Source organism: Trachemys scripta, chromosome 2 (assembly GCF_013100865.1).
Source record: "Trachemys scripta elegans isolate TJP31775 chromosome 2, CAS_Tse_1.0, whole genome shotgun sequence".
NCBI lineage: Eukaryota > Metazoa > Chordata > Testudines > Emydidae > Trachemys > Trachemys scripta.
Window position 1 is genome coordinate 228,132,319 of NC_048299.1, and position 16,152 is coordinate 228,148,470.

Here is a 16,152-nt window from a genome sequence, read left to right on the forward strand (position 1 = left end):
TAAAACTTTAAAACTTTAACACTTATTGAAGGCCAGCCTTCTGATGCTTGAGCAATCATCTGCGGTGGAGTGGTTGGGTGGCCAGAGGCCCCCCTACCGCATTCTTGGGCATATGGGTGAGGAGGCTATGGAACTTGGGGAGGAGGGCTGTTGGTTACACTGGGGCTGTAGCGGCGGTCTCTGCTCCTGCTGCCTTTCCTGCAGCTCAACCATACGCTGGAGCATATCAGTTTGATGCTCCAGCAGCCGGAGCATCGACTCTTGCCTTCTGTCAGGAAACTGACGCCACTTATCCTCTTCAGCCCGCCACTTACTCTCTTCAGCCCGCGATTCAGCCCGCCACCTCTCCTCTCGTTCATATTGTGCTTTTCTGCACTGTGACATTGACTGCTTCCACGCATTCTGCTGTGCTCTTTCAGCGTGGGAGGATATCTGGAGCTCCGAGAACATATCATCCTGAGTCCGCCATTTTCTCCTTCTAATCTTCACTAGCCTCTGCGAAGGAGAAACATTTGCAGCTGGTGGAGGAGAAGGGGAGAGGTGGTTAAAAAAGACATATTTTAGAGAACAATGGGTACACTCTTTCAAGTTAAATTTTGCTGTTCACATTACACAGCACATGTGCTTTCGTTACAAGGTCGCATTTTTCCTCTTATATTGAGGGCCTGCCGGTTTGGTGTGAGAGATCACTCATGCAGTGCCAGGCAACAGAATTTGGCTTGCAGGCAGCCATGGTAAGCCACAGTCTTTTGGCTTTTTTAACCTTCATAACATGTGGGAATGGTTTCAAACAGCAGCGCCCTCATTTCCCATACCAAGCACCCATTGGGTTGGCCATTTAAAATGGGTTTGCAATGTAAAAGCAGGGGCTGGGGTTTCTGGGTTAACATGCAGCACAAACCCAACTAACCCCCCTTTCCCCCACACACCCAATTCTCTGGGATGATCACTTCACCCCTCCCCCCCACCGCGTGGCTAACAGTGGGGAACATTTATGTTCAACTGAGCAGGAACGGGCACCTCTGAATGTCCCCTTAATAAAATCACCCCATTTCAACCAGGTGACCGTAAATGATATCACTTTCCTGAGGATAACAAAGAGCGATAAGGAATGGATGTTGTCTGCATGCCAGCAAACACCGGGACCATACGCTGCCATGCTTTATTATGCAATGATTCCAGACTATGTGCTACTGGCCTGGCGTGGTAAAGTGTCCTACCATGGCAAATGGGATAAGGCAGCCTTCCCCAGAAACCTTTTGCAAAGGCTTTGGGAGTACACAAACGAGAGCTTTCTGGAGATGTCCCTGGAGGATTTCCGCTCCATCCCCATACACGTTAACAGACTTTTCCAGTAGCTGCACTGGCCGCGATTGCCAGGGAAAATTAATCATTAATCATTAAACACGCTTGCTTTTAAACCATGTGTAATATTTACAAAGGTACACTCACCAGAGGTCCCTTGTGTGCCCTCAGAGTCTGGGAGCACGCCTTGGGTGAGTTCGGGGGTTACTGGTTCCAGGTCCAGGGTGATAAACATATCCTGGCTGTTGGGGAAACCAGTGTCTCTGCTTCCTTGCTGTGAGCTATCTTCATTGTCTTCATCATCATCTTCCTCGTACCCTGAACCCGCTTCAGTGTTGCGTGATTCTCCATTGATGGAGTCAAAGCACATGGTTGGGGTAGTGGTGGCTGCACCCCCTAGCATGGCATGCAGCTCCGCATAGAAGCGGCATGTTTGCGGCTCTGCCCCGGACCTTCCGTTTGCTTCTCTGGCTTTGTGGTAGGCTTGCCTTAGCGTCTTAATTTTCACGCGGCACTGCTGTGCGTCCCTGTTATGGCCTCTGTCCTTCATGGCCTTTGAGACTTTTTCTAATGTTTTGGCATTTCGTTTACTGCTACGGAGTTCAGCTAGCACTGATTCGTCTCCCCATATGGCGAGCAGATCCCGTACCTCCCGTTCGGTCCATCCTGGAGCTCTTTTGAGATCCTGGGACTCCATCACGGTTACCTGTGCTGATGAGCTCTGCGTGGTCACCTGTGCTCTCCATGCTGGGCAAACAGGAAATGAAATTCAAAAGTTCGCGGGGCTTTTCCTGTCTCAGTGCATCTGAGTTGAGAGTGATGTCCAGAGTGGTCACAATGAAGCACTGTGGGATAGCTCCCGGAGGCCAATAACGTCGAATTCCGTCCACAGTACCCCAAATCCGACCCGCAAAGGTCGATTTCAGCGCTAATTCCCTCATCGGAAGTGGAGTAAAGAAACCGGTTTAAAGGGTCCTTTAAGTCGAAAAAAGGGCTTCGTCGTGTGAACATGTCCAGGCTTAATTCAATTTAACGCTGCTAAATTCGACCTAAACTCGTAGTGTAGACCAGGCCTAATGCTCTTTTTGTGAGGGTCCAGTGAGAGGACCTAGACCTTGCAGCTGGGTGATTATGGAGTGAATTTGGGGCTGGCAGGTTATTAAGGTCAGCCTTCAAGGAGTAACCGAGTTGGGCAAAGCCAGGGTGAGGCTTGTGGGCTGCTAGCTGGCTGTTGGAGTCAGAGATCTGAACCAAAGCAGTACAGCCACAAGACATCCAAGGTTACAAGGCAGCCATTGAATGAACCCCTGACTGACCTGGATGAAGCCTGAAACATTATATCTGCCCCAAAGTGCTTATAGTCTAAATAGATGAGGCGGGCAAAGGGTGGGAGAAGAACAGAGAGTTGGGGTGACCAAGTTCACACACAGCAGGCCAGGGGTAGAAGTGGGTATAGAACCCAAGTCTGTTCAGTTTCAGTCTGGGGCCCTTTGACCATGCTGACTTTCAATACCTTTGCAAACATACCCGGGAGAATAGGAGGGTATCCTGGCTCAAATACCTGCTTACAGGACCAGATTTTATTCTCAGTTACGCTAGTGTAAATTGTGAGTAAGACCATTTAAGTCAATTGAGTTACTCTGGATTTTCACCTGTGTAACCAAGAGCAGATTTTGGCCTACCTTTGCTTGGTTGTTTTTGCCTTTTGCCTTTTGTCGTCTTTTTACAATTTGATAAAAAATGTTTCTGGTCTTGAGAATTTGTATTTCAAGGTTTGGCCCAGGATAGCTTTTTAATTTTGAAAGCAGGAGGGAGAGAATTGACAGATCAGTGAAATGTGCTGTGTGATAATGGGGAAAATAAATATTAAATCTGAAAGGAAAAAGAAGCAGAGAAGCATTTTCAAACACACACCTAACCTTTGTCCACAAGTAACTAAAATATTATTTGCTTGCTAAGCGCCAACAGAGTGATTTGTACAGTACCAAATAAAAGTATCAAGACTGTTCCATACCAGAGAGCTAAGACTCTGCTATTGCTTAGCTTATATGACTGCTAAGAATGGGTCTCCATGGGAGTAAGAGTGGCAGAATCTAGCCCCTTATTACCATGTATAAAACATCAATTTGCACCTGTTGCATGTGCCAGCTGCTGGCTAACTGTGTACGCACCACGGTCCTCTAGTACGTGGAATGTTAGATCTGCTCAAGCCTGTGTGAGCAATATATTACCTATTTGCTGGTGACCTGAAGATGAGAGAGAGCCAGATTTCACTGCACCTAAAATAGATTATGTGTTTTGGAAGCAGAAGCTCCTGTGCTCTTTTTTCCCCTTGCTCAACAGTGTGTGTGTGGGGGGGGGGGGGGGGGCACAAGCAAAAGGACTCTTTCATGCTGGTAGTTATCCATTTTCCACAGTTACCTGCCTGCATATAAATGCATATTTTGCAAGTGAAATTTAGGTAACTATATTTCAAAACCTAGTTCTTCTTATCAATGGGAGTTAAACACAAAATGAGGGAAAATTTATACTCCTCAGTGTTCACCCTCCCACTTTTAAAAAAATCCCTTTATGGCAACTCAAGGATAAAAATGGGCACTTGTTTTAATGGTGGTTGGTAACAGCTGGTCAAACTTTATTTTAGATGTCCCATCATTATTAATATAATAGTTACTATAATAACCCTGATCAAAATAAATTCATCAAGTGCTCCCATCTTACATTCTTTAACTGGAATTTCATTGTAATTCAGCAAAATTGATGCATTCATTTGAGACAAAGTACTGTTAATACCTGGGTTAAACAAAGTGACTCTCTGTATGTCTCTGCTGTCGGATATTAGCTGTATCATTTGCCTCAAAGTTGTACAGTCCCAAAGTAAATACTCAAAAATGTTAAAGAACTTCAAAGGATCGTAATGCTCAAGTAATCCAACAAGCATTAACAGTCCCCCTGCCCTGAAAAGAGAAGCATTTACATAACTAATTAGTTTACCATAGTAAATAATCCCCTGACATTTACAGTAAGTATCCATATTGGAGGTTGAAGTAAATATTATGTTTCATGCAAAACTATAAATAGGAAGAATTTTGATGCCAAGCACAGTTTTAAAATACTATGGAAAACAGGAGAGCACTGGCTGTGCTGAAATGAGTCTGCATGTCCATGGCGCACAGTTCAAAAGCTCATGGTTCCCATATACTAAAGAGACAGGGATCAAAAGGCAGTGGTGTGTTTTTGTTAACTCAAAGATGTAACACAACAGTGTGTGGTGCATCCTTGTCCAGCTGGCCAGAAGAAAAGGGGCTTTTGCCCTTTAAGGGTTTCCTGTGCAACTGGTGGTAGAGGAAAAGGAAGTTTACTCCGAGGGAAGTGGGTAGTTGCTGAAAGTGGATGGATCAGGTTGGGTTGGAGTAGTATTTATACCCTGTGGAGTCCCCAAGCAGCCCTCTTACCTTCACACCCATGAAATCTGAAAAAGTTCCTTCAGGATCCGTGCTGGGCACCGTGCTAGTGACCCCTTTATCTTTGGGACTGGAAAAGAATTTTTCCCTCACTGTTGGTGGGGGTGGGCTTTTTCCCCTTCCCCACAGCAGGTTTGTGACCCAGTGAGGGAGATAGAGTGGTTAGGTTATAATGTCAAAACCGATTACATAAAATCTGTGGCAGATGTCCAGTGCATGTACTTGTTAGGGAAGGGTATTTGGATAAAATGGATTGGAAAAGGATTTAGAGGAAAGCATCCCTTAAAGGAGCTGAGTTGGGGGGACTTGGAGAGCCTCTGTCTAGTACAGCAGGGAGCCAATTGCCCTCCTTTTATGGCACCCTGCACTCCCCTACGAGGGGAAAGTTGTGAAGTCCCAGAGACAGGATGGCTGAGACCAGTTTGGGAATTATGTGAAAATAATTAAAGAAAGGATGATGACCTGCTGAGCACACCCAGATATTTTAAGTGAATAAAGTTGCAGCCTAATTAAACCACATCTATTGCTTCCTATCTTTTCCCCAGCATGATTGGACAGTGAGGTTATGAGACAGTCTGAGCAGAAGTGAAGTTTATCTTAAAAACCACAAGGTTGACTTTTAGCTATTCCCAATTGGGAGGGAGCATAGTGGTTAAAGCACTGGGCCAGGAGCCAATGATTAATGGTTCTCAGTTCTGTTCCCAGCTTTGCCAATGAACTTTATGAAAGTCATATGACCACCTTGGTGAAACTGAGATACAGTTTAGAAAGTGAGATAACACTGTACTTTGCAAGAGTGATGTGAAGCTTAATGAATTACAAGTTGTAAGGCAATTTGAGGGGATTGGTGCCAGAAAAGTGCCAACAATTATTTTATGATGGCTAACGCTGCAGGCTGAGAGCAATACTGATCATGCACGGACAATGAAAAATATAGAGCTCTAGGCATGCAGCTATAGAGGACTATGTATTAGTGAAGGTCCTGCTCAGTCAATAACTTTTTTTCCAGCACACACCTACAACTCTCCTTGACTTTGCTGTGACTCCCAATTCCAACTGACTTTTGTGAGCTCAGTTAGGTGAACCAAATCTTTCTGGATCCCCAGTAATGAGTATTGTTTCCCCCCCCCTCAGAACAAGCCCACTTGATGTCCCCCATATATAATAATACCAATTGCTGGAATTTCCCCCTGGAAGCAGAAACTCCATAGAATCCTTTGTTGGTTTCTGTTGGAGGAACAGAAACAAGTAGACCAGTGGCTGTACTTCTACGTTCCAGAACCTTATTATCAAATGTAACCAGCTGCAAACTTTTAACTGGAACATCATCTAAAAGTATATGCTGTTGGGGAAAGTCTCCTCTTAGGTCCCTATGCATTTTACTTTACTGAGGTTCTGCAAATCATGCCTCTATATTGGGGATGTTTATAAACAGATGAGTAAGAATCAGAAAGCATAATTTCTTTTTGCTTTCAGAAAGCCTTTGACAAGGTTCTCACAGTCTTCACACATCAGAAACTGGCTAAGAGCCAAACAAAGATTAGGAATAAATTATCAATTTTCATCATGACAAAAGGTTAAGAATTGGGTGCCCCAAGGTTTTATGCTTGGACCAGTGTTGATTAATAGATTTACTAATGCTATGATGAAGGGTTGAACCAGCAAGGTGACAAAACTTGCAGATAGTACAATTATATGGTTACTCAAGACTAAAGTCCCGGGAACTCACAGAGGACCCTAACAAAGCTAAGTAAATTGGTAGCCCAATGTGAGGGGAACTTCAATATTGAAAATGTGAGGTAATGCACAATGGAAGAAAAAATTAGAAGTACTCCTATGCAATGTTCAGCAGTGGTAAAAAAAAAGTAAAGAAAATGATAGAATGCATAAGGACTGTGACGAAGAATAATAGTGAAAATATTACAAAGGTATTATATAAAGAAATGGAGTTCAGAAGTGGAGCTCCTATCTCAAAAAAGGCTATTGGAGAAGTAGAGGAAGTTAGAGAATGGAAATGATTAGAGGCATGGAAAATCACATGAAGAGATTGAAAGGACTAAGACAGTTTTGCATAGAGAGCAGAGGAGTAAGAGGGGAATGTGTTAGAGATATCCAAAATAATGAATGGAGGGGAAGGTAAATGGGGCACTCCAGTTTACCCTCTGACGTAATACAAGAGCAAGGGGACAAAGAGCAAGGGAATGTTCCAGCTGTCTAAGCTGCTGGCAGGCAGCTCTAAACAAAATGAAACAAGTTGTTGGCACAATATCTGAAAATATACAATGGATAATTAATAAAGCTGAGATTCAGTATCGTACTTAAGTATGTGTATAACTTTAAGCATGTGAGTAGATCTATTGAAGTCAGACTTAAGTACCTGTCTGAACAGGGGCTTAGGGTGACAAAAAAAATGCAAGGACACTCAAAGTTGGAGGAAAATGGTGCTCCAGATAACATGGGAACACTAGTATTTAATTCCTCCCCTTTCTATTCCAGCTCCTTTTCCTAGGACCATTCCTAGTTTGACCATTTCTTGCAGAGTGTATGTCAGTTGACTGCTTAGGTGATTCACTTGGTGAATGTCTCTCGACTGCTGTATTAATTATGCATAATGCTTTTAATCAGTAGGGGTGTGAAGATATTTTCTATGATGAAAACCTTGGTTTGTTGTTCATTCTCTTGTTGAGCTATGTGATAGGGTGTTCTCCCCACACCACCCATGAAGGAGTTAAGGTGGCTCAGAAAGGGGCTAACTAACCTCGTAGGCTGCACCGGGGAGGAGATTTAGTCCTGAGTGACAAGCACTAATTGGAAATGGAGCCCATCTGTGCAGGAATAAGTAGAGGGTTGTGTAAAGCAGGAAGTGAGAGCAGAAGGGGACTGCAGTGTGGAAGTTTGTAGTCACTGTCTGGGCCCAATCAGGAGAAAAGGAGGAAAACTGCAGGGAAAGCAAAAGTCCTGGGATCCTGACCCTGAGGGAAGAGTTTATCCAGAGAGGTGATGGAGAAGAAAGTCTGCAGAGGAGGAAGCCCAGGGAAATGGCAGTGAAACAGTGCAGATCTTGGCTGCTGATTGTGGGGTCCCTGGACTAGAACCTGGAGCAGCAGGCAGACCTGGGTTCCCCTACTAGCCACTGGGAAAGAGGTACAGTCTGGAATTAGAAGACTGCCTAGAATGGCACTCAGACAGCTGCTCCAGTGAGACTTTGTTACCCCAGAATGAGAAAATTGTATAGAGACCTAGCTGAAGGGCCAGGCCACAAAGAGGAAGCACTGGGACTTTTAGAGCTTAAGAGGGGCTGCAGCACAAGTGAGTGAAGGAGGGTTGCATCAGAGGGGGTAGAACTAACTCCCAGACACAGGGCTGGCCACAGACCAAATGGCACCCCAGGTGAGGAGCGTCTTTGTCCCTGCCTTTGTTAAACTTTTGAATAACTTATTTTTTATTGCATTTGTAGCCCGTTTCACAACTTTGATGCATGATTTGCATGCATGATTTATCTCTGTCATATAGGATAAAAAATTTGCACTCCAAGATCTGTATATCTGTATTTATTCATGCCATATCATATGTAAGCAAATAAAAAATTCATTTCCTCTAAACTTATAGAAACTTTTTAATTTTTAAGAATAACTGAAATGTACTAACATCAAGAAATTAAACTGTGCGGCAACATTGGGTGGACCAGTATTAAATAGTGTTACAGTAGGTGACAGTCTTAGAATGTTAACCCTTGTCCTTTAATTCAAAAGGTCATTTTTCTCGCCTTTGACGTCATGAACTGAAGCACAGTGTCAGAGAGATCCGAAGACTGGCCAATGGCATTTTCAAACAATAAAATAGCAAGTGATGTCAATCTCTCATTGGCTATTGTTGATCAAAGATATGTTTTCATAAGCCTGAACTTTGAAAAGCTGTGCTCACTGCTCACGACTATGGCTGGCAGCTTGATCAGAATCCTCCAAGCTATCCACACATTAGGAAAAGTGTCCTTCAGCTCTGCATCATGAATGAACTGGCGAACTTGGAGTGGAGAGTGCTTCCCGTGTGGCAAAATGTGATGGATGTTGTCCAATTCAACATAGAGGTCTTTATCGTTGATGTCCAAACCATTCTCAATGTGTCAACATCCGGTGAAGGTCTGTACAATTGTTCAAGAGTGTTTTTCCTGTCCGCTTGCAGCTTATTAAGGTCATACAAAAAACCTCAGGTCTTTTCATGGTGCTTCATTTGTCAAAACTCTTCTTCAATGGAGTGAACAAGCAGTGTCAACGAGCGAGCAAAAACACTCCTCCTTGATTTTTTTCCCTGAGATTCCCATCACCTCATCTCTGCCCTCAGAACCAAACTGTTTCTTCTTTTGATGAATACAAGTTTCCTTGAAGACAGGCTCAACTCCTAAGTTTTCTGCCATTTCTTTGGCAGCAGTGATGGCATCTTCATATCTGTTGTCTCTGTAGGCCACAGTGAAATCAAGTAGTAGCGGTCGCGATGTCCATTGACTGTGTTTGTAATGCCTTGCTTACAACGTTTACTTGGAACAGGGTATAGTGCCAAGCCACAATTGAGACCAGAAATTTGAAGTCAGTGATCTGGTTTGCCAGGCTTTGAGCCTTGTGTTGGATTCCAGCCTCGACTTTACTCGACTGTGCCAGTTCCATCAGGGCATCATAAACCTCATTCACTTGGTACCTCACTGGCCTTACTCTGTCAATGCAACTTTCCCAGCGAGTGTCACTTAGCGGCTTTATGGTCAGATTTGTAACATTGTCTGTGAGGATCTTCCACCTGATAGTTGATGCTGAAAACAGGACGTATATCCTTTGCAGTACTCCGAAGAGAGATACTGAATCTAAAGAAGATGACGCTGTGACTTATACAACCAGCTTGAGGGAATAGCAGCCACAAGGCATGAAGAAAGCTCTTGGATTCAACACAAGGATCCTTGCCTGGATGCCACTATTTCTTCCTTTCATGTTCACACCATTGTTGTAGCCTTGGCTACGGCAGTCCTGAAGCTTTATTTTGTTCTCATTCAAAACGTTCATAAATAGTTCTACCGGCCTTTTTCCAGTAGAGTCCTTCACAGAATGGAAACCAATAAAGTGTTCCTTTACTTGGATATTGCCATCCTCGTTGTCAACAAATCTTACTGTAAATGACATAATTTCATTGTGACTGACGGGAGTGCAGTCTGTTATTACGGCATAGTACTTCACTTTGCCAAGCCGCCTCAATATGTTGTCAAGCACTTTCCTTGCCATAAAGTCAATCAATTTGTTTTGAATTGTTTTGCTGCAGTAATGGTCCGTAGCTTCTTTACAAACTACTTGACGCAGGTACTCACGCATGTCATCGTTGTATTGCCCAGCAAGCGCTACCAAACCTAGGAAATTATCATTATGTTCAGTCACATTAAATATGTTATTTATTAGTTGCTACTTACACTCTTCAAGTCTTAAAACACAAGTACATTTTCACAGTTACACAATAAAGCAAGTATCAGGAGGTATCCGTGTTAGTCTGTATCCACAAAAACAGCAAGGAGTCCGGTGGCACCTTAAAGACTAACGGATTTATTTGGGCATAAGCTTTTGTGGGTAAAAAACTGAGGTTTTTTTACCCATGAAAGCTTATGCCCAAATAAATCTGTTAGACTTTAAGGTGCCACCAGACTCCTTGTTGTTTTTACAATAAAGCAAGGCTCACAATATCATAGCTGGGATCTCACTTCGCTTCAGTTTGTTCTTGTATCTCACTGACTGTCCCTTATATACCCGCGAGGGCATGGCTGACAACATTCTAGGAGGTTTGAGGAAAATGTAGTTCTCAGAAAGTCTGGAGGGTTCCACAAGAGTCTACAAACGTCCAGAACATTCTAGGAGGTTAGGGAAAAATAAATCCACATCTAGAATACCTGAAACATGTTACTTCAAATATTCTATTTTCCCTTTTGTCGCTAACAACAAAAACCTAAATCCAGGCCTGGCCAGACACAACAAGAGGGCCCCCCCAGCAAGGAGTAGAACCTTGCAACAAGCTGCCTTTTGGGGGAGCATTTTTTCTAATCTTGGTGTTTGTGCAGGTGCAGTGATTACTACAATTATAAGCCAATGTTTTGATGCTATATAATTGTTGCTTTTGTTTGTCAGTTTTATGTTGGCCAAGTAGGTGACATCATTCTAACAACAAAGCTAAGGAGTTTTGTGTCTTCTCTTGCAATTGGTCTTGTATATTCGGCGTTATTATGCCTCTCTTTGTTAGTCTGTTTTACTCTTCTTGTGATGGTATATTTTCATTTCTAATGCTCACATATACAAACTGCACATAGCAATTCCTTCTTTGTTTCACTGATTCATTTGAAATTACTGTGATTACACTGATTGTATGTACAGCTCTCCGTGGGGCTGATGCAAATTCATCCTTTGATTTACTCACGACGCGTGAAAATCACCTAGGCACAAAGGGATAGATCCACAAAAGGACTTAGGTGCTGAATATCCACTTTAGGCACCTAAATCCCAGAATTGGGCCACATTGGGATTCACAACCCCTCCAGCTCCTGCCAAACCCTGTAGGCACCTAAATTTTCTTCATGCCTATGTTTTTGCAGTGAAAGTTCCTTAAGCACCTATGTTTCTACCTCTGAGCATGTGCACTGCAGCCCCATGCTAGGGGTCTATATGCCTAAGCCCCAGAGCAATTCATGACCTGGGAAAATTGGGCATTCCTCTGCCCACCTCATCTGTGGGACCTTAGCCAGTAAGCATGTTCAGATCTCACCTACTGGACTGGGCCACTATAGACGAGCTTACTCAAAAGAGCTGGGGAGCGTTGGACCTCCTTCATAACTTTTAGTCCAATTTGGACCTTCTTCACAACTTTTTAGTCTGCCTGATGGAGAGAAGGGATTTAAACTGGGATGTGCCACCTCTCAGGTGAGTGCCCTAACCACTGGCTATGGGATATTCTGGTGTGGGGCTCCCACAATGTCTCCTGTTTGAAGCTGTTCCAGTGTGGATATTGGAGCAGGGACTGGATCCCGGGTCTCCCACCTACCAAGTGAGTGCTCTAACCAGCAGGTGTGTGCATGTCTGTGTCTCTGATTCTTTCATTATTTAATCCAAAGTGGAACAGGAGAAACTTAGGGAGCCCACTCCACCTCTCAAATTAAAATATCCCATAGTGCAGTTCTGTCAGGTGGTTGGGGGACTTGAACCCAAGGTCTCCAACATCCAGATGAGTATTCTAACCACTAGGCTAAAAATTGAGGAGGTGGTTGACCTTTATGCTAAAATGGCCAAACCCCAAGAGATCCTTTGCAGCTGAGAATCCCAAGCAGAGGGAGGGGCTTCCCTTGTGTTACCAGTACCAATCCCCAAGAAAGGGGCTTGGCATTTCCCATTGTCTAACTTAGGATAGGAGCCACCTCGTGTGCTGATTTTTGTGAATCCCATTCTGAGGCACCTATCTCTCCACATTTATTGTATATAGGGAGCCTAGGTGCCTAACTCAGGTTTTGTGGATCCCAGTGATTTTTTCCAGGTGCTGAGTGTTTAGATGTGGCAATAGAGTCCTTTGTGAGGCATAGAGGCTTCATGACGATGGGAGGAGGGCTGCTGTGTCAGTGGCCACACATGGGTGTTTGTGTACCTCCTACTCATTGAGGGAAAAGGTTTCAGCACCAGCCTTGCATAAGACAGTATGGAGGCCACATTTCAAACCTAGTTTTTGTTCATAGATTGGAAGAAGAAACAAGCTTTCCTACTTTTCCAGCTTCCAACTGGTTTCTTAACTTCAAATGAAATAATCATTTAACTGAACTAGTTGAATAAACTGAAATGAAGAAAATATTCTCTCTACACTGCAGAAGAGGCTATTCCTGTCAAGAGCTGGTTCAGCACTTCCAACAAACTCTAGTTCCAGGTGCTTAATCAGTGACTTCCACAATTCAATGCTTTGACTTTCTTTAATACTGAGCAGCAAACATGTACTGCTTAATATTTTTGTGTTTAATTTAAATGATTATAATAAATTGTGGAAAGTTTAGGGCTTAATGTAGATTGTTGATTTCAAATTTAATTAGGTTTATTTTTAAAAAGAAAATCTGTATTTAATTTAAATAAATCCAATTTTTAATATTTTAAAAATTCTTTTATCCATCCTGCACTTAACCAACCAGTCACACAACCTTCATCCTCCTCATCTGGGTAGGTGAGTTAAACTTGTCACAGGTGACTTCAGGGCCATCTCCCTTTACGGGGCCAATTACCCTGTGACAGTCCAGGTGAATATTGCTTATTTATTCATTCATCATTGTGACACTGTTGATGGGGCATTAACTATATCCTTAATACTGTGATTGAATTAATATAATAAATAATTGTCTTTATCAATTTGCAAGTGTTTGTTTATGCTCCAACCTTCTGAGATTTTTTGAATTAGAAATTGAAGTTTCCTGCTCTTTCTATTGAAGCCTGTAAGTTTATCAATGGGAAGTTCTAAGCCACCTAAAGTTTGGTCTATGTGAACTTTTTCAAATGGATGGGTATTCAATTTGGAGTCGTATGATACTGACAAGAATAGTGCCTGTGAAGTCAAGGAGAAATAATGCCTAGCATTTCAGTGTCCTTAAACAACCTGTATGTTTCAGAAAATATCACAGAGATTTATTGGAGAGAGCGAGATGAAGGAAAGGCTGAGGATATCATTTGTATCTTTCAAATCACTAATGAGCAGGATGGAAATGAAGTCCTTTGAAGTCTCTCAGACTGAGTGGTGTGAATATTTCCTATCTATTCCTTCTGCTGCTTTTCTTTTGAGCAGTGCCAGTACATCTGAAGTACTAAATAAACTTTATCCTTCAGCTGCAAAAAGGAAGAATAGTTGTAGAATTGCTGGAAAATGTACAGTAATAATATTATATTCTGAATTTCTCTGTTCTGAGGACCTAAAATCCAAATGTGACAGAATTAAGTGAACTAATTCACTTATTTTTTTTATTAAATTTCAGAAGCCCCCCATGAGGCAAGAAAATATTATATCCATTTTATAGGGAAACAGACAATTGGTGACTGAGCTCATATTCGTTGCTTGTCCAAACTCACCCTACAAAATTTTGCCAGAGTCAGACTTTTTTCCTTGTCATGTATTCACTAGTAACATACTGTCTGACAATATAAATGATTTACTTTGACAATAACTGTATTTTCTATGATTTATACATGTTATTGAATAAGAGTAATTATTCTGATCAATAAAAAGGTGATTTGACTAATACAAGAAAATAATATAAAAATGGGTTCTATGCTATGTATACATCATGAAGATGATGCACTGTAGCTGGTTACTCCATAAGGAAACCCCCTTTTCAGTAAACACTGAGTTTTTGAAGTACATGGACTAGAGTAACGTGTGCCTAAAACTGATAATGGATTTCAAGTATCTCCAAAGTTTGGGATGTTAAGATCAGAGATTTTTGATTGACCTATTATTATGATTGGAGAGCCATGAAATATAGATCTGGAATGATTGTGAATAATCTCAGTCCCCAGGGATGCAAAGGGGGAGGGGAGTTCAGAACCATCTCGAGTTGATATAAATCTCCATTTGTAGACAAGAAGCTGCATAGTTAGTATCACAGAAATCATTTATACAATAAAAGAATTCTCTATTTGAACTGCTGCGTGGAAGTGACATCACTACATCAATTAAGTCCAACCTAATCCATTTCTCGAAAATGATCAATACATTATGTAATAAGCAGGTATTCATTATGCTTCTTAGGAACTAGTTTGTTCTTAGAGTGGTGGTGGGGTGGGGTGGGGTATTACAAACACTGGTCACAGTCAGGTCATCATATCAAGATGCTTCACATGGGGATATAGACAGTAGAATGCAAATTTATCAAAATCCCTTTACCTTAAAACAGCAAGTGATTTCCTGTTTCTTGGCTCCCCTAGCATTGACTCCCACTTATGAGCTCCTGGTTATCTGAACAAACTTCATGTCTCCATGACTGTTATGAAATTATGGATCATATACTATATGGGATCCTACCGTAGTAAAGAATTTGTTCAATCCAAAATGGCACAGGAAAGAACATGTACGTGTACATGCATATACAACCTGGACTGACTACTTAGTGTACTTGGTGTCAGACTTTAGTTTGTCCCTTTGCACAAGAAGGAGGACTAGAAGAATAGGAAATAATAACACAGCATGAAAGCATATTCCATGCCAAGTACTTCATGACAAATACTCTTCCCAAGCACCTGGCAAGCACAATTCATTCATTTTCCAAATGTCACTGGCTAGTCAGTTCCTCAGGACATTCCCTCCTAACACAGGGATACTTGATAGGTACAATGTCAGAATTTGGCCTCCAGCCTTGTTCTGCTGCCATGTGTACAAACTAAGGACAGAACTACAGCTTGATTCTGTTTTTGTCTTGCAGGTGGTAACTCTTTGATGATATCCTTGATGTGTTTTTTACTTTCCCATTAATGTAACACAACGTGTCAACAGAGCTTTGATAGAAGCATATTTGGAATATTGAAAATATCTTTTAGGTGCCTAGACACAACAACTGGCTCCTGGTATAGTATGCAAAATATTAGTGGTATGCTGTAGTCACCTAGCTTTTAAGGAGAGTGAAAGCGCACACAGCTGTGATGGATTGGGAATGTGTCATGTGTAGTGTACACCAGTGCAGAGGGCAGTAATGGAAACACATGTTAATGTTTCAAACCTGCTGTCTGGAGTGATTTTAGAATGCAGCAGACCTCCATGTTTGTTACTGTCTGACCTAATGGGAGTTGCTCTTCTAGCTCACTAGGCAGAGGGTTAGAGACTTGTGCTTTTGAGGTAAAGGTCATGAAATCTATTCCGGACATCACGTGGCTTCTTTCTGTGTATATAGGAGACTGTGGCTACATAAACTGAAGATTTTGAAGCAGTGTTGCAGAAAAAGCCAGACTAAGTTCTGCAACACACGAAAAGTGTAGCAGCAAGGATTCTTACTCAGGCCAAGTTTCAGCGGCTAATCACCCCAGTTGTATAATTTTTGCTTTGACTGCCAGTAAATTTTGGAATTAGTTGTAACTTAGAAGCCATTGCATAACTGGTGGATGCTCTGATTCCAAACACCTAGCTTGTTATGCTTTAAGTTAGCAAGATGCAGAGAAATAAACAGGTGCATTGTCTGTTGCTTTATTTCAGAAATGGTCCATCGGTTCAGTATCTCAATTGACTGTTCTGTCATGTCCTATAGACAAGATAGCTGTATATATGATATAGAAGCTATAATGTTTTTCAGTAGGTTACCCATATATAACTTCTCTAGCCAGTTTTTGAGTTGAAAGTATATCTTCAATGTTTAGAA